Genomic DNA, 19,480 nt, shown 5'->3' on the forward strand with positions numbered 1-19,480 from the left:
AACTGTTCGTGCAGATGGTTGTTGTCTTGCAAACGTCTCCATCTGTTGACTCAGGAATCGAGACGCGGCTGCACGATTCGTTATAGTCATGCGGATAAGATACCTGTCATCTCGACTGCTAATGACACGAGGCCGCTGGGATCGAGCACGGCGTTCCGTATTACCCTCCTGAACTCACCGATTCCATATTCTGCTAACAGTCATTGGATCTCGACCAAAGCGAGCAGCAATGTCGCGATACGACAAAGCGCAATCGCGATAGGATACAATCCGAACTTTATCAAAGTCGGAAACGTGATGGTTCGAAAAATCGTTCAAATGGCTCTGAGCACTATGCGTCTTAACTTCTGAAGTCATCAGTCGCCTAGAACTTAGAACTAATTAAACCTAACCAACCTAAGGACATCACACACATCCATGCCCGAGGCAGGATTCGAACCTGTTACCGTAGCGGTCACGCGGTTCCAGACTGAAGCGCCTTTAACCGCACGGCCACACAGCCCGGCATGATGGTTCGCTTTTCTCCTTCTTACACGAGGCAACACAACAACGTTTCACCAGGCAACGCCGGTCAACTGCTGTTTGTGTATGAGAAATCGGGTGGAAACTTTCCTCATGTCAGCAGGTTGTAGGTGTCGCCACCGGCGCCAACCTCGTGTGAATGCTCTGAAAAGCTAATCATTTGCATATTACAGTATCTTCTTCCTGTCGGTTAAATTTCGCTTCTTCGTGGTGTAGCAATTTTAATGGCCAGTAGTGTATAAGGAAATACCATCTTTTGCGACAATATGAATACCATACGCGTTTCACGTTAAAGTACCTTCGGTAGTCACAATAACAATATGACTTTAATTACAATTTGATTTGAAAGGATTCGCATGCTTTAAGTTAATACGATCGAATAGCATTAAATTATTATTATTCACGGTTTTTTGTTTCCTACTCCATTCTTCACGGTCTTCTATACACCTATGCTAGATTTTTGTACACAGCACTATCACTGGTAGTCAATCTATTTACGATATTATGTTATGTAGGTCCAATGCCATCTCAAGCATTTAGTTATAATATTGCTGGAGCGAGCGCCTTCTGTTTTGTTTTGGTGGTTGTGGAAGCGTCTACTAATGGTCTCTCTCTCTCTCTCTCTCTATCTGTATACGCGCTCGTGTGTGTGTGTGTGTGTGTGTGTGTGTGTGTGTGTGTGTGTGTGTGTGTGTCTGTGTGTGAGAGTATGTATATGTATAGGGGTTTGGGTGGCGGGGGTGGAGTGTCTAATACGCCTTAACTTTTGCGTAAGTTATTACTTCACTGTAGTACAGTGGTGGGTGATCTAGGGTGGGTACGTTGCCTAGCAAACGCGACACTACTTTTGTGTTATTTAGAGGGGTCCTTATTTATGTACTTTATATTTTATTAATTTAAATAACATTTGTTTGCTTTTTCTGGTTTGGTCATTTATTATGCGTTACTTATCTATGGTTGTGTTTTGGATCTGTAAGTTTTATTGTAAGACTAGCAGAAGTTTCTTGTTATTGAATGTGACTGATTTCGTGTCTGTTTCTATTATGGTAGGGTAGCGGTTTCCTTAATGGAAATTTTCTGCAAATGCTGAGACGCTGGGGCCGGCCGAAGTGGCCGTGCGGTTAAAGGCGCTGCAGTCTGGAACCGCAAGACCGCTACGGTCGCAGGCTCGAATCCTGCCTCGGGCATGGATGTTTGTGATGTCCTTAGGTTAGTTAGGTTTAACTAGTTCTAAGTTCTAGGGGACTAATGACCTCAGCAGTTGAGCCCCTTCCTGCTCAGAGCCATTTGAGACGCTGGTCTCATAGTTCCGTTCCCTTTTATGTTATTTATACCTTATTTCAAATGTTCCGCTGGTGTGCCCCAAGTATAGAGCATCACAACGGCTACCTTAAGTTGGTAAATGCCAAATTTCTTGTGTATCAGCGTCATCCTCCTCCTTTAAACATTTCTTTACTGAGTCATTGTTTGGTAAGCTAGTTTTATTCCTTGTGTCTTCAGGTTGCTACCAATTCTGTGCATAAGTTTTTTTCCATATGTGAAAGTGTACAGGCTTGTCTTTTGAAACTCGATGTGTCCTCAACTAATTTTTGCCTACATCCCCGCAGAAAAATCCCAGTCACCACATTTAAGAGTCAAACGTGGGATCGATATTATGCGAGTTCTGTATATACTGCAAATTAAGTTTTTACTGATAATTCATTACGCAGAGTGTCCCAGGAGGGATGGTTCATATTCACGGATATGATAGGAACGATAATTCGAAGCAAAAGGTCTGGTGGTAAACATGGGTCTTAAAATGCATACCTTAAACGCTTTGACCAGTTCTTCATCTTCGATACTGTGAAACAAATCTCTTCTGCTGCAGGCTCTTTGCCTTTGACAGCTGGTTGTACGAACTAAAACAAGAAAATGTAAACATCGGCTCCAAAGTGCCTACTTTAAGAGTTATGTACACTTGTCCATCTTTGTTATTACGAAACATCTCTTCTACTGAAAAAGTTCTCATAGATCTTAAGTTATCCATTTTACAGCTTATGTCTACTGGACGTTTTCTTGTTTCTTCCATACTCCCTCGGCCCAGCGTATGGAAAGTAAAGAGCCTCCAGCAGAAGAGATTTGCATCACATTATCAATGTTGAAGAAGTGTTTATAGCTCTTAAGGCATTTTGTTTTAGAATTCATGTTTAATAGACATTTTTGCTTCAAATAATCGTTCTTGCCACTATTCCTCATGAGGCAACCTGTGTGCCCTGTGACATAAACCTTTGAACTCGAATACACAGAATGACCTTGCACTGCATTAAACAACTCTTATTGACGTCATGCATGTTCATTCTGAGCTCCACATAACATTTAAGTCCTACACGTTTTCAGCCTCTCGTCACTATGATATTTGCCCTTGAATGAAATACATCTATGTGAAAAGATTGTTGCTCCTATGACATAAGCACATCGATGTGTACATTATGTAAACAGGGGCTTACAGGGGAAGGCCTCAGATACGGCCAATCAGTTCGGTTCATATTTGGCAGGTCGTTTGTGTACAGCCTGAAATGAAAGACTAAGAAATTTTGGCACAGATCCCACTCTCCACCTTAAACTTCATGACGTGCATTTGACTTACGATTGAAGGGAGCGATCGTCATTCAGAACTCAGCATTTTTCATCATCATATGTGGGGTCCTCAAAAACGTATTTTCCTAGAAATCGAGGAACGAAACTTGCACGATTGTTGCTTATTTACCCATATTGTAAATGCAGGTGGACATGTAGATGGTCGTGTAGCTCGGGAGAACGTATGTTCGATTATAAAATGCAATCTACAGTTTGTTTCTTTACATTATCAATTTCTTTTGTATCGAAATTAGTAGGAATAAGAGGTTTAATAAAATGAGCAGATCAGTAAGGAATAACAAAAAGGTAGACAAATAAATTTTCTCAAACAGTTTAGATTAATAAAGATAATACTGCTTACTGTGGGTCTTTAACTCACTCTGTTACATCTCCCCACTTTTCTTCGAACATCTAGACTGATGATACTTGTCATATAAGCTTTCGAAGTAAATATACTCGGACACCAGGAGCGCAACGGATGCAAACTTCGCGCAACTACATAGTCCCTTCAGAAGATTTGGTGGCAAACAGACTTGTTCTACATTTAAAATTTCGGGAATTAATTTTGATGCCACGCACGAATACGATAACATCTCCCGAAAACTCGGTGCTGAAAGCTGGTCGTGAATTACGTTATGAATCGTTAATGACTCCTCGTGGTTGTACAATTTTGACAAGGAAAGAAAATAACAGGGAAAAAAAATAAGTGAATAAAACTGAACATAGGTACTTGCTCCCCATGCCCATGCGTAGGTCACAGCAATGAACAGTATTTACCTCATGGGTACACAAGTGGCAGTCGTAAAAGTTTCTTCTAGCAAAATATAGATCTGATAATCCATATATGACGATAAAAAATGCTCAGATTTCAATTATCTAGCCAATTAGTCGTTAATAATTTCGTGAGGCTCAGTAGCCTCTTGTACGTCTTTCATTTGGAAGTTATTTCGGTGAATTTAGTGTCCGTAACGTACTCCAGTTGTCTAAACGGGGAAAAGGGATCTACACTTTAACTAGGAATCCCAATCACGTACCGTTTATGGCGATTCTGTACGTCGTTGAGAGGTGAAGTTAGATTAAAATCGGAATGAAAATATACATGTCAAACTAGGATTCGATCCTGACATCATGCGGTTTGCAGACACGGACTTTAACACTATACTACCAGGACCGACATTTTGAGCCGATTATGCTTCATGAAATTTAGGGGCGGTTTTCTCAAAACCGAGCAGGATATTGAGCCAAAATACTTGTCTTTTGTATTAAGTTGTACGTCAGCAAGCTGCCATATAAGAGCCGAATCGATTGACCTTTCCCTTGTTAGATTCTGGTACAATCTAAGTAGAAATGTCTTTGAGCCTCGGCCAAGACGGCATTCGATTTCACTTCGCCTATACGGGTGTCTCTGATGTGACGTCTGCTCCGTTGAGAGCTAGGCAAGTGTAGGCTGTGCGAGAAGGCACTTGCTTGCCGCCAGCGAGTCTTGGAGGAAGTAGAACGACACCGCCTGATCATCTGAAACCGCGGACTGCACACAGCGACACACGGTCTGTTATGTCACAACGTCCTTGTATCGCTATGTGGATTGTTTAACGGCCTGTTTCTCGATTCAGCGGACAAGGATATAAATACCGTGATTACTCTTCATTTTGTGTCACGGCCAGCAATACTCAGTTCACGTCGCTTCGTGGCGAGCACGTGTTTATGCTGAGAAGACATTCCGTGCTTTACGTCAGCAAGTACTTTTCCTAAGTATGAGGCTCTATTTGTTAATTATTGGAGGAGAGAGGGGGGTGAAACTCATAATCTGGTCAAATTGTTAATGTATGATACAAGGTGCTTGTAACCAATTGATCGATGGTTAAATTTCCATGCAGTCTCTTGTGCACATTCTAGTTTTTTTCCATTTTTCATGGGCGCTGATAACCTCGTTGTTGTGCGCCCTAAAACACTAATCACTCCATTTTTCATGCAGTGTGGTGTTTGTTTCATGTCAGTTTTTTATTTGCCAGTTATTAGCTCAGGGATCTGTTTAATTCACACTTGGCTCCGTATATGATTTTTAGGCTTCAGCTATTGGTCACAGGTCTGCCCCCCTAAGAAGGTTGGTTTCACCACGTCTGAAGCGGTCTTCCTTGCCCGCGGAAAATAAAACTAGAGAATGAAAATGAAAGGCAATCTCGGCCGTTGCAACCCAATAACTTCGGGGTCGAAGAGAAAGACCTACCTAGGAGAGGCCGACAGGAAAGAAATTAAGAGCATGACACAAGTAAGTGGAAGCAATGTCACACATAGCTAAGGTCCCGCGTAGTTGGCATCCACATATTTCGAAGAAGAAAGGCCCTTAAGGGGACTGCTCTCTGTCTTGTTTCTAACCTACTGACAAGTGAGGCGCGGATAACCCTCCCATGAGCATAGCTCCCGCCAGCGTTGCGCTATGGACACTGTGACGCTCAACCTTCTCACAACGCACAGTAGTGTACGGAGCTGGACATTAAAATCCAGATATCTAAGACGAAATATCAGAAATGACGTTCCTCATATCACTGAAATGCTGCACAAGAAAAGACAAAATAATAAATCGAGACACAGAGAAAGAAATGAGGTTACAGCCGTCAACTCAAACAACAATCCAACGAAATCAGGGTTGGAAAGAGCATGTACTGCGTATGTCATATCAGAGAATCCCACGAAAAGTGATCGAATACAATCCTATTGAAGAAAGGAGAGCCAAAAGACCAAGAAACATATGATGACGCTGGAACAGGCAGTAAAACCTGTCCCTTGACTGTCAGAAGAAAGAGAAGCTATAGACCATGCATGTTAAGAGCAACATATGTTGGACATCATTATCCCCGCTGCTTAATAATGTGTTGAATTAATTGAAATTATTACTGATAGATTGTTGTAACCCAAGTGTATATTCCCCTTTACCATTCCTAAAGCCGCAGTTACACTTCTCTTCAGCTTACTGTCCTGAATCCGTTTTAAAGACGTAACCACACAGCTTGCATTTTAGCTACCGAAGTAAGTTTCGCTGTAGGTCAACTCTATGCACCGCAGAGGAGAGCTACAGAGAGATGACGCTATTCTAATCATTATTATGGCAAGGTTTATTATGTCATGCTCACTGTTTTAAGCGTTAAAATTGATTTTTAGAGCCATAGTAAAGTAGTAGTATGTCTACAGTGTATGCGTGTTTACGGTGTGACACAAAGACACACTGTAAACACACATTTGTTTAACACAAAATGTAAAGTGCAAATGATGTAAGAGATGTGTTAAAACAAATGTGGCTAGAAGAACTCCGGAAATCGGACAACTGGAGCATGAAGACTAATGAATACATCTCCAGGACCATACACATGGGCTAAAAGCGCTAGAAATCGCCACTGAAGATGCTTCAAAAATAAATGATCCGAAACGCGTATGGCAAAAGACAAACTGCCTTAAATTAGTTGGATGGACGGAACATATCTCCATGAATTTGAAGCAACTAAGGAATGATGGAAAACAGAAAAAAATGACGATAGTTACTGTTTTCTGTGGAATTACTTTATTCAAATGTAATACGAAGGTTTGTAATTGAGGGCACACATGCACCTTACACCAATATAAAACGGTCAAACTGACTGCACAGATGATCAGTGCGCAGGCCCTAGGTAACTTTACACACTGTGATTGGAGAATGGCATGAGGTGAAACACGAGATGAATAAGGAGTAATAAATGTACTTTACTTTCTTGATGGAAAGTACACTTATACAGGGTGTTCAGTTGATGTGAAGACATTTAAACATCTCGGAGACAACACATCGGATCCACAAAATTTAAGCTAAAATTTGTTTGTGTAGGAGGGGACATCGTGTTGTGGCGTAACAAGACAGCCACGCCACTCGGAAGTAGCCGAAAGGCACGCGTTTAGCTCACGCAGGCAAGAGATAGGTCTGAAACAGGATACGTAATGAGTGCTATAAAGAAAAGTACGTAGTTGCAACGCTGTAGATTCAGGCAATATACTAATGGCGCCTTGCTAGGTCGTAGCCATTGACTTAGCTGAAGGCTATTCTAACTATCTGCTCTGCAAATGAGCGAGGCTTCGTCAGTGTGCATCGCTAGCTACGTCGTCCGTACAACTGGGGCGAGTGCTAGTACGTCTCTCTAGACCTGCCGTGTGGTGGCGCTCGGTCTGCTATCACTGAAAGTGGCGACACGCGGGTCCGACATGTACTAATGGACCGCGGCCGATTTAAAGCTACCACCTAGCAAGTGTGGTGTCTGGCGGTGACACCACACATCCAATGATACCTAACTCGACCCACCGAACCCACCCGGTGTGTGTGTTTGTGTGTGTGTGTGTGTGTGTGTGTGTGTGTGTGTGTGGGTGTGTGTGGGTGTGTGTGTGGGTGTGGAAGGGGGGGGGTACTTGGAAATTTTATATAATAACCCATACCTTTATTACAGATTCCGATTCTACGGAAAAATATACGTGAGTTTTGTCTGAAACAATTTTTTCCATTCGTGACAGATGGCGCTCAAATCGGAAAAATTCAAACGGGTAGAAAATCGTATGTTTCAGAATGCTATCAAGTGACACTTGAATGAATCCCCAACCGCCTTGGTGCGAGTGTAGAAGAGGCAATTATTTTATAATATTTAATGGGGAATACCATTCTAAACATTGAGTTCCTTCGACAAAACAGGAATGGCAGTGCAGTGCGATCAGAACTCACCTTTCTTTCAGAAGTAAAACTGAAAGCGTCTGTGAATGTTCCATTGGGAGAGTAGTTTTAATTATCTGCACATCTACCATTCATTTCCACAACAGAATTCCCAAGTGGCAAATGACTTTTGCAACCACAGAAGGAAATACTGAAATGATCTGATTATTGGGGAATGTAGGAGAAATGTTGACAATACTATTGCCTTGTATGCCGAGAGTTTTCCAGATAATATTCGCTCTCGTTCTTTTTTCACAGAGTTGTGAATGTTTTTGTATATGATGTAAGCATAAACACCAGAAATAGAAAAAGAAGAGAAACTGTTACATGAGAAGGTAATGAAACAGAAGCACTAGCAGCTGTTCACCAAAACCCACAGAAGCAATCGGCAATCACAACGTGATTCCCCAGGTAGTATTGTCAATATATTGAGTCGTTGTAAGTATCATCCATGTCACATTTCACTGCATCAAGAAGCTAATGGCGGTGATTTTCATAATCGAGTGGTGTTCTGTGAATGGGCACTTCAACAACTTCAAATTAACCCAAATTTCTTTGCTAATGCATTATTTTCAAATGAATCTATATCCAAAAATCATGGTGGCATTGATTGCTATAACATGCATTCCTACAGTGTACGAAATCACCACTGATGACAAGTTAACGTTTGGTATCTAATCATAGGGAAGAAATTCATTAGTCCTTATTTTCTTGAAGGCACATTGAATGAAATCAAATATCGAAATTTTCTGGACTAAGATCTACCAATAGAACTTGAGGATGTTGCTTTAGATTGTCAGCATGACAGTTGCCCAGCTCATTACTCAGTTCAAGCACGGGAATTATTAGACCCTGTTTACGAAGGTCAGCGGACTGGAATTGGCTTGCTAGGCCACCTGTTCGGCTGCGTTATATTGCTTTCTGTAGGTTTATCTTAAAGGTAACGTTCATTAAGAAGTACCGAAAGACAGTGAAAACATTGTAGAAATTCCCGTGGATATACTTCTGCCTGTGCACAGACACTTGCAGAAAGATTCGTAAATGCATAGAAGTTGAGGGTCAAATCTTTGAAAACACCTACTCTAGTTGGAAAAGAACACTATAATATGTGAGAGGCAAAGGGACTCACATTAATAAAGCACCCCAAAGTGAACAGAAAACTACAACGCCCACGTCATTGATCATGGATAATGCTAAATCTGATTTCTGACTTAGTATTAAACGAATAAATGAACTTTCTTCTGATCGCCCTGCAATGCCTTTTATGATAAGTAGTAGCTCGCTATACGGACACACTGGCTCTTCGAGCAGTCTCCTCCCCGTTTTTCCGGAGGAATGGAGTTTCCTATTAAAAGTTATGAAATAGTTGATTGTTCTACCCTCACTTAGTGGAGGTGTGGGATAAATTCAAGTGTCATTGGAAATCATTTCGAAACATACGATTTTCTACCCGTTTTAATTTTCTGAGTTACTGCCCACGTGCGGCGAAACCAAAAAAATATGTCTCAGACAAAACTTAGGCATTTTTTTTATTTCTGTATAAACTGAATGATATAATACTTGATGAGGATATTGAATGGATAGTTCAGTGTTTAAAAGGGGATGAAAATCTAATAGTAGTGGGGCTTGAACTGTGGTTGTACGGGAAGGAGTAGAAGAAAGGATTACGGGAGAATATGGGCTTGGTGACGAGAGAGACTAACTGAGTTCTGCGATAAATTTGAGTTAGTAACAGCAAATACTTTGTTGAAGAATCACAAGAGGAGGAGATATGCTTGGTATAGACCGACAGATACGGGAAGATTTCAAGTAGATGACGTCGTGGTCAGACAGAGATTCCAAAATCTGATATCGCATTGTAAGGCGTACCCAGGAGCAGATATAGACTCAGACTGCAATATAACAGTGATGAAGAGCAGTCTGAAGTTTAAGACATTAGTCAGGAAAAATTAATACGCAGAGAAGTGGGATACGGAAATACTAAGGAATGCGAGATACGTTTAAAGTACTCTACGGCTATAGATACAGGAATAAGGAATATCTCAGTAGGTACTTCAGCTGACGAGGAATGGACATCTCAAAAAACGGCAATCACAGAAGTTAGAAAGAAAAGCATAATTAGGAAGAATGCAGCTACGAAGAAGCCATGGGCAACAGAAGAAATACTGCGCTAGATCGATGAAACAAGGAAGTACGAAAACATTCAGGTAAATTCAGGAATACAGAAATACATGTCACTTAAGAATGTAATGAGTAGTAAGTGCAGGGAGCTAAGATGAAATGGCTGCAGGAAAAATGTGAAGAAACTGGAGAAGAAATAACTATCGGCAGGACTGTATAAGCATACATAAATGTCAATACAAGCTTTGGTGAAATTAAAAGTAAGTGTGATAACATTAAGAATGGGAGGGGAGTTCCATCTTCAAATTCAGAGGAGAGAGAGAGAGAATAAGTGAAAAGAGCACAATGAAGGCCTATATAGAGGGGAAGACCTGCGGGATGTGATAGAAGAAGAAAGAGGAGTCGACCTAAAAGGGACAGGGTATCTTGTATTAGATTGAGAGTTTAAAAGAGCTTTGGAAGACTTAGAAGCAAAAAGGCAGAAGCTGTGGATAATATTGCATCGGAATTTCTAAAATCATTATGGGAGGGGGGGGGGGCACGGTAACAAAGTGACTATTTACATTAGTGTGTAGAATGTATGGGACTGTCGATGTAATATCTGACTTTCGGAAAAATATCGTCCACCCAATTCCGAACAATGCAGAGGAGCTCGCAATAATAACATACAGGAAAACAGAAAACTGGGATCTCTTAGATGACAATAAGTCTGGGTTTAGGAAGGTAAAGGGACAAGAAAGAGAAAGGCATTTCTGATGTTGTGCACCGCATGGGCTAGGCGCCTTGCCAGGTTTCGCGGGGCTAATCCTCCCCGTTAGATTAAGTAGTGTGTAAGCTTAGGGGCCAATGATCTCATTAGTTTGGTCCCATTGGCTCTTACCACAAATAAAAAAAAGAGTCAAGATATAGTAACAGGATTCGTGGACGTGGAAAAAGCGTTCGACAATGTCACATGGTACAAGAAGTTCGAAACTCAAAGGAAAACAGGGATAAGTTAGAGAGAAAGATGGGTAATACACAATAAGTGCGAGAGCCGAGAGGGTATAATAAGAATGGAAAACGAAGAATCCTTTTAGAAAAAGTGCAAGACAGGGATGTTGTCTTCCGCCCGTACTGTTCAATCTTTACATTGACGGAAACAAAAGTTCAAGAATTGACTTAAAATTCATGGTGGAAGGGTATCAATAATACGACTCGATAATACCATTGCTATCGTCAGTTGAAGTAAAGGAAAATTACAGGAACTTCCTGGCAGATTAAAACCATGTGCAGGAACGCGACTCTGGACCTTCGCCTTTCTTGGGCAAGTGGTCTACCATCTGAGCTACCCATGCACGACTCACGACCCGTCCCCATCGTTTCACGTAGGCCAGTATCTCGTCTCCTACCTCCTTCGAAAATTACAGGATCTGCTGAATGGAATGTACGGTCTAATGAGTACAGAATATGGACTAAGAGTAAACTAAAGAAAGACGAAAGTAATGAGAAGTAGCAGAAATGAGAACAACAAGAAACTTAGCATCAAAATTGGTGATCATGAAGTAGATGAAGTTAAGATATTCTGCTAGCTAGGCAGCAAAATAATCCATGACAGACGGGCAAGTAGGATATAAAAAGCAGACTAGCAGTGGTAAGCCTACTAGCATCAAATATAAATCTTATTTTAAGGAAGAAATTTCTGGGAATGTACGTTTGAAGCCCAGCATTGTATGGCAGTGAAAAATGACCTGTGGGAAAACCGAAACAGAAGATAGTCGAAGAATTTGAGATGTAGTGCTACAGAAGAATGTTGGAAATTAGGTAAACTGATAAAGGAATGGTGGTTCTCTGGAGAATCGGCGAGGTAAAGAATGTATGGGACATGATGGCAGGACATCTGTGAAGACATCAGGGAATAACTTCCATGGTTCTAGAGGCGATAAAACTCGAGGGGAAAAATGAGACTGGAATACATATCCAGCAAATAATTGTGGACTTACGTTGCAAGTGCTACTCTGAGTTGAAGAAGGTGGCACAGTAGAGGAATAGGTCATGTGCCGCATCAAATCAGACTGTTGAATCAAAATAAAATAATAATAATAATAATAATAATAATAATGACTGGGATTGGCTTTCGAGATACTTCAGATATTGAACACCCTGTACATAAGTAATTGTGAGTGTCATTTATGAAATACTGTGGACGTAGTTCATTAAAGACTGAACTGCGGAAAGCCAAGTTAACAGTAATTCATCGAAGGGCTAGGGCCCAGGTTGTGACATCGTTCATTATTTCCCAAGTAGTACATATTAATTAAACAATTTTTTAAAGCAATAATAGCAAAACGCTTTTAAATAATCACTTGGAAATCATCAGTTCTTAAAACAGTGAGTGGATTGCTTTACGTGCAAAGGAGCACAATGGCTTAACCACTTTAACAACGACAGTAAAATATTCAAGCAAATAATTCGGCACCTTCAACGTCCCAGGCTAACACAATGGTTTTACATTACAGACCCAAGATTTAACACGGTCCTTTTTAGAGACCTGACAAAATTACAGGAAAATTTTGGAAGGTCAGGTGTAATAACGACTAGCACAGATTTAGTTACAGGTAAAATGTCCAAAGCTAACGGAATGGTTTTAAATTACAGACCAAAATATTTGAAGGCCAAATCTAACAACGACTAGAACAAATTTAGCGATAGCTGAAATGTTGAAATAAATTTAAATGCCCGAGCTAACAGAATTTTTCAGACTACAGACCAAAATTTAACATGGCCCTTTAAAAGACCTGGCAAATTTCAATCAAGATATTTCAAAGTCACTAGTAACAGCGACCAGCACAAACTTAGTAATGATGTTTAAAGAAGTTCATATGTCCCGAGCTTTCAGAACGGGTTTCAATTACAGACCAGTATTTAAAACAGTCCTTTGAGAGGACAAATTTAAGCAAATACAGGGGCCAGAAAATGGCCCGGCTGACTACAGGGAGATTGTGAGTCTTGACGTTTTTCCGGAGTACTGAATATTCTATGAGGTGTAGGAACTGCAACCGGATCATGTTGACTTATTGCCAAATTATTTCGGCTTGCAACCATCCAGCCACGTTCAGGTGAGTGTACGCTATTGAAGACTGCTAGTTTTCTTTTCTTTAAAATTGTTATTTCATACCCGTACCCAACGTGGGCAGAAGTGTGCTGACAGCAGCACAATTCGCCTCTCTTCAGCCAAGAGACTGTATAAAATATCATAGGAGAAACGTTAAATACATAAAATACGGGGATAAAAATTAAAGTTGACACATGAGAAGGGGAAGCAATTGGAGTCAAAATATACAAAAAAGGAGTAGTTTGATGAGGCACATTACATAAAATCCACATATAGATGAAACGACACTCGATTAGGACGTAGCATATAAACACTGGTGGCACAGAGAGCACGAATAAAATGGTGTTCATAGTATGAAAGCACAGGGGCCAACGACACTTAAAACACACTCCACTTACGTAACAATACGGCGAAGAGCAAAATACGACGGACGGTAACTGGATTGACTCTGGAAGGACCTGCCAAGGGAGAGGGGCCAAAGAGGAGCGGAAGAGAAGGGAGAGGAGGAGAGTTGGTGGAGGTGGGGGAGCAGGAAGTGGCAGAAGGGGACGAGCTAGTAGCACACCAAGGGACAGGAGACATGGAGGGTGGAGAAGGAGCAAGCCAGGAAGAAGCTCAATGACTGGGAAAGAAGAAGAGACAAGGACAGGGGAGGAGGAGGGGGAAACAGCAGAGGTGGAGAGAAGGAGACGGAGCCCTATTGAGGAGAGGGGAGGAGAGGTGGATCAGAGCTTGAAGGAAGACTAAATATCAGGGTAAAGCACATCATGCAGGATTGGGAGAAGCTGAAAGGTCCCTTTGGAGACGAGATGGAGGATGTGGAGTTGCAGAGAGGGTGGGACACTTTGGTAGAGGCAAAGCAACAGATGGGGAGAGGAGAGGAAAGAAGACACCAGGGGGTGAGGGAGACTGAGTGGCGGTTGGTGTAGAGGATGGTGCTGGAAGATTTGGAGGGCTTTACAGAATTTAGGAGAGGCAGAGATCTAGGTGATACTGGGCACAACAATGGGGGACAGACCAAGGATTTGTGGGTATGAAGGATGGTGGAAGGGCGCAGTCCCTATGTCTGGCTTGGTAGTAGATTCAGGAGGCAGAGTCTACTATGGGCTTTGTATTGGGGAGTCCAGGTGAAGTGATGGTCAATGCTGAGACCAAGGTAATTGTGGAAGTAAGTTGAACAGGATGGAGAGGTATAAATCCCGGCGATGGAAGGAGGAGAAGTACATCCTATTATGATTGCCTGAATATTTGTAGGATTGATGTGAAAGACCCACCTGTTGCACAAGTGGTAAATTTATCTAGGTGGGTTTGGAGGGAGTGCTGGAACAATTGAAGGGTAGGATAGAGGACAAGGAAAGTCATGTCATCAGCATATTGAAGGAGATGGACAGGTAAGTGTCGTTTGGGCATATCAGCAGTGTACAAGATATAAAGGGGAAGAGAATGGATGCAGCCCTGGGGCACACCCACAGAATGGTAGAATGTATGGGAATTGGTATTATGGATGGTGACATAGGGAGGACGATGGGAGAGGGAGGAGACAATGATACAGATGATGTTGATAGGAAGGACCTATAAAAGGAGCCCAGACTACCATATGCAGCCATAGATGTTCTGCAGGTCAATGGAAACATAAATAGCAGAGTGATGGGAGTTAAGTTGGAGTGATGGACTAGGTTGGCAAAGGAGGAAGGCCGGAAACCACACTGGGCAAGAGGGAGGAAATGGATCGAGTCAGGTGGTGGTGGATACAGTGGGAGAGGTTGGACTCAAAGACCTTACTGAACACAGAGTTGAGGCATATGGGGCGATAGGAGGAGGTGTCATATGGGAATTGGTTGGATTTAAGGAACAACAGGATGTGGGAGGTCTTCCAGAGGTAAACGCCAGTGGAGAGGATGGTGTTGTACAGTGTGGTAAGGGCGACAAGGAAGGAGAGAGGGCTTGCCTTGAAGTGGCAGTAGGTGATGCAATTGTAACCAGGGTTCCTGTTGTGTTTGGAGTGGAGAATGAGTTTAATGTCATGCACTGTAGTAGGTGTGTTCAATTTTGAGGCTGGTAACTGGTCGAAGTACTGGAAGCTACAAACTATCAGCAGGGCAGTGGTATTGTTGCAGTCAAGTACATCAGGGTAGAGGGAGTAATCAAAGTGAGGGTCATCAGGCAAGGAGAAGACTACAGAGACATGGGAAGGAAGATGGTTAGCCTTACTGAGAATGTCAGGAAAGGGGTGGTTGTCATGGAGGAGTGTGTAATTTGGGGCAGGATGGCTGCCAGTAAGGTGGGGGAATGCAGACCAGTACTTGAAGGAGTTGACAGGGAGGATGGTGTTGAGTCATATGCATGTATGGCGCCAGTACCGGCGTTTCTTGGCTGTCAGGAGGTGTCTGCTGGTGGCAGAGGAGTATGTCCTAGTCATAAGTGCAGAGGAAGGAATGATAGAGCAGATGGGATTCACTGAGAAGGAGTATGGCCTATGGAGGAAGGGTAGAATAGTGAGGGGTGATAGGTTTGGTGGGAATGTGGGCTATCACAGTGTCAGAGGTGGTCTTCTGGAGGAAGGATGAGGTGTGAGCGATGCCATCAGGTTGGTGGAAGGGGATGGTGTGGCTTCCAACCTGGGTGTCAATGGCTTCCCAGTAGGCATTCCAGTCATCATGGCAGTAGCCATGAACGACATGGGGAAAGGTGACAGGATAGGGAGAGAGATGAGGATGAGGGCGAAATGAGATGGTGAGAAAGACTGGTAAGTGGTTACTCCCAATGGGAGCTATGACGTCTGCAGTGAAATGCCCAAAGAGATTGGGTGAAATGAGGATGGCATCAGCTGTAGTATTACTTTCAGGAGAGGTATACTGAGGGTGAGGGACAAGATTACCTTAGAGAGTGGAAAGGAACTGTTGCCACCATTGGCTGGTGGCAAGGTTGTGATCGTGGAAGTCTGCAGCAATCATGTAATGGAGAAGGTGTGATCAACATGGTGCAGGAAGTCATAGGGGATAGGGGCAACAGGAGAGATGTATATGGTGGCAGAAGTGATGATGAGGGGGAGGGGGGAGGTAGGGACATTGAGCATGGGCTGTTGCCAGCTGGAGATATGCTTGAGGTGGCCAATAGCTACCGCACCTCCAACTAAGGGGCAGGAATTATTGGTACGATGAAAGTCATAGAGAGAGGTGGGGACAATGTGATGAGGTTGGAGGAAGGTTTCATTTCGGATGAAAGTGTCAACCCGGTGCCAGGACAGGGTATGCTTGAATAGAGCCTTGTTAGCAGGGAAGGAGCAGATGTCTAAATAAAGAAGATCATACTGGCATTGCACCAGGATGGAGAGCGGTGAAGGGGAAGGAGGGGGGGGTGTGAGAGAGGCTTAGATGGGAGTGTTGAGGTGGGTAAACATGAAGTGGGCTTGGTTGTGGGAGCAGGTGGCATAAGCATTCAGATGAAAAATGGGGTGGGTGGCAGGGAAGACCTGCTGGAGTGTGTGTGGGTGTCAGAATGTGTGGATGTTCTGAAGGACAATTGTTAGGAAATGGATGAAGTCTTCTGCTGTGGCAGATGTGTGAAAGAAATTGTTGGGGTAGAGGGGTTCATTAATGGGATGAAAGGGAATGGTGAGCTCTGGTTTGGTGGGGTGATGTTTTGCCATATGTTTAGAGGATCAGGTGGGGTGGGCTTCATTATATGTATTACATCAAATAGGGGATGTGAGGTTGGGATTCTGTTTGAGGAAATAAGAGCCTTCACAGTGGGGGCAGGTGGGAGGATTTTTACAGGAGGAGATAAGATGATCATTGAAGACTAGGCACTTTTGGCACTGGTAGGACTTTGGGGGAGGAGAGTGTGAAGGGTCAACAGGGTGGCAGCAGTTATAGATAAAGGCTCTGTGGGGGAGTAGGTGGTCGATGGAGGAGGGGGATTCTGTCAAGACATGAATGAGGAATGGAGACCCTGATTCACTGTAAATGTGATGGGCAGAATAGATTTTAAGGACAGGGTGGGCGTTCATTTCTGTCAACACCTCCACTTCTGTGACCGCAGGCCATGATCATGGCCATGAGGGTTGGAGGCTGGTTAGGGAATTGGGGCTGGCAGGGAGAGGAGGGAGTGAGGAAGGGTGTAAAAGTGGCATGGGGGTCAAAGTGACATGGAAGATCTTTTTGAGGAGTCGGTGTGAAGGGAGGGAATGGGAGATTTGATGAGGGAGTCCTTGTGGGGAATAAGTTGGGAAATGGGGGGGTGCTGGTGCAGCATTTGCAGATTTATAAGGTAAGGGCATGGGTATCAAAGAAGCTGGGGTCAGCTTGGGAGAGTAGGAAGGTGTGCATGGCATCGCATTGGTATGTGGGAGTGGGGCGGTATCTATAGGGGGAGGGGGGAGGTCAGAAGGAGTGGGGGTGGGAGGTGGCTTTTTGGTGGAGGGAGCAGGAGCGATGTCGACACTTGGTCGTTCAGAGGTTTTTTGGTGAGGGTGGCCTGGGGACAGGGGTGAGGGGATGGAGGAGGAGGTGACAGGAGGAAGGCCTTTCCTGGGACGCAGAGGCGCCAATGCGAGGTGGCATCAGTGAATCGCCTGGGGTAACTACTGTAGCCTGGCATGCAATCACTGAGGCTGGTGAAGAAGGTGCTGTGATTGTAGGGCTACTGAGAATGGGGGCAAACTATTAAGGATGGGTGGCGGGGGCTGGGGAGGGATAAGGTGTATACTGGTGTATATGGGAATAGAATATGGGGGAAGAGAAGGGGAACAGTAATGAGAGGAGGCTGGGCATAAGGAGCTGGGCCAGAGGTGGAACTCCATTAAGTGATGGTGGGGCAGGAGAAGGGGAGATGTAGTTGAAGGTGGTGGTTGGCGTGTCCACGTTTGAATGGAGATGAACCTACCGGCTATGGGTGTCGCCAAGGTAGGAAACGAAAGCGATGAGCGGGGAGACGACACAGCAGACGAAGATGAAGACGAAGAAACGAAACGGCGACAGTGACACGAGAGCAGAGGTGGCGGTGGCGGCGCCGGTGACAGCTACGGCGTGCAACGGCGGGCAGCCGGCAGGAGACCCCGAAACGGCAGGCCGCGGGCTGCGAACGGCGAGCGGCGGCGACGAAGACGATGGCAGGCGGGAGACCGGAGGCGGCGGCGGCAGCGGGCAAGGAGGCGGCGCACCGTAGGGCCACTGAGAGTTTTCAAACGGCAAAAATGTATTGCGTGTAGCTCAGTCGACAATTTTTTCCATGTGGAAGGAGAGATTCCAACTTTCTGAAAACAGAAGGATAGTCTTTCTTTATTTTACTTTATTTTATTTTATTGTTATTGCAGGAGACTTCTTGTTCTTGGTGTCGGCTTTATAGCAAAAACAGGCACAGATGCGCTCTTTGGCCGTCTCAAAGGATCGCCCTCAATCGAAATCCGCGCCCTCTGCAAATATTGTTGCATCTATGGCACGCAGACGCATGCGTAAAGGTGAAACTACGTTTCCACCCTCTGTCGGAAATTACGCTCGTGTCGCTAAAAGCAAACCTCAGATGTGCCAGACATATCATAGAATGTTTTCTCTCGGAAGAAATAGAGAGATCAATAGGTCCCAAGCCTCGTCAAGTTGAAAGTCACCGACACGATTTATAAGATTTTGTGATCGACGTATTTCCACAGTTTCCTTAATTACTGAATACCGAAAGGATCTCGCCAGAACCGAGACTTTAGTGGCAGAATAATCCATAAACTGTTCCGTAGTAATACGAGGGTCATTCAGTAATTAAAGAGACAAATTGGTCTTGAGAAAAAAAGGATTTATTTTTAGAAAATAATACTTTTTCTGCTTTTCAACGTAATCTCCTTGAACATTTATGCACTTGTTCCAGCGGGCTACTAGCTTTTTTATTCCGGCTGCAAAGAACTCAGTCCTGATGTTTGAGCCAATTTCCTACAAACTTTTTCACGTCCTCGTTATTCTGGAACCTCTTCCTACGTAATGCTCCTTGAGTGCACAAAACAAATGGAAATCACGAGGTGCTAAATCAGGACTGTAACAGGGACGAGGCAGTACTTCCCATCCCATTTTTTCGATGGTTTCATGAGCTAGTTGAGCATTATGAGGACGTGCGTAGTCTTGCTGGAGAATCACATCTCTCCTCTGAGATCCACGACGTCTCTTTCTCATGGCTGGCTTCACCTTGCTTAAAAACAAATCCGAGTAGTAATAGCTGTTCATTGTACGCTTCTCTTCAAGATAATCACGCAAAACTGGACATTCAGCATTCCAAAACACCGTCAACATGACTTTTTCTGCTGATATTTGGGTTTTGAATTTCTTTTTGACAGTAGTGTCGGTGTGCTTCCATTCCATGCTTTGTCTTTTTTATTCTGACTCATAATAATGAATCGCAGTTTCACCACAAGTTAAAATTTTGTTGAA

This window comes from Schistocerca piceifrons, chromosome 5, assembly GCF_021461385.2.
Source record: "Schistocerca piceifrons isolate TAMUIC-IGC-003096 chromosome 5, iqSchPice1.1, whole genome shotgun sequence".
NCBI lineage: Eukaryota > Metazoa > Arthropoda > Insecta > Orthoptera > Acrididae > Schistocerca > Schistocerca piceifrons.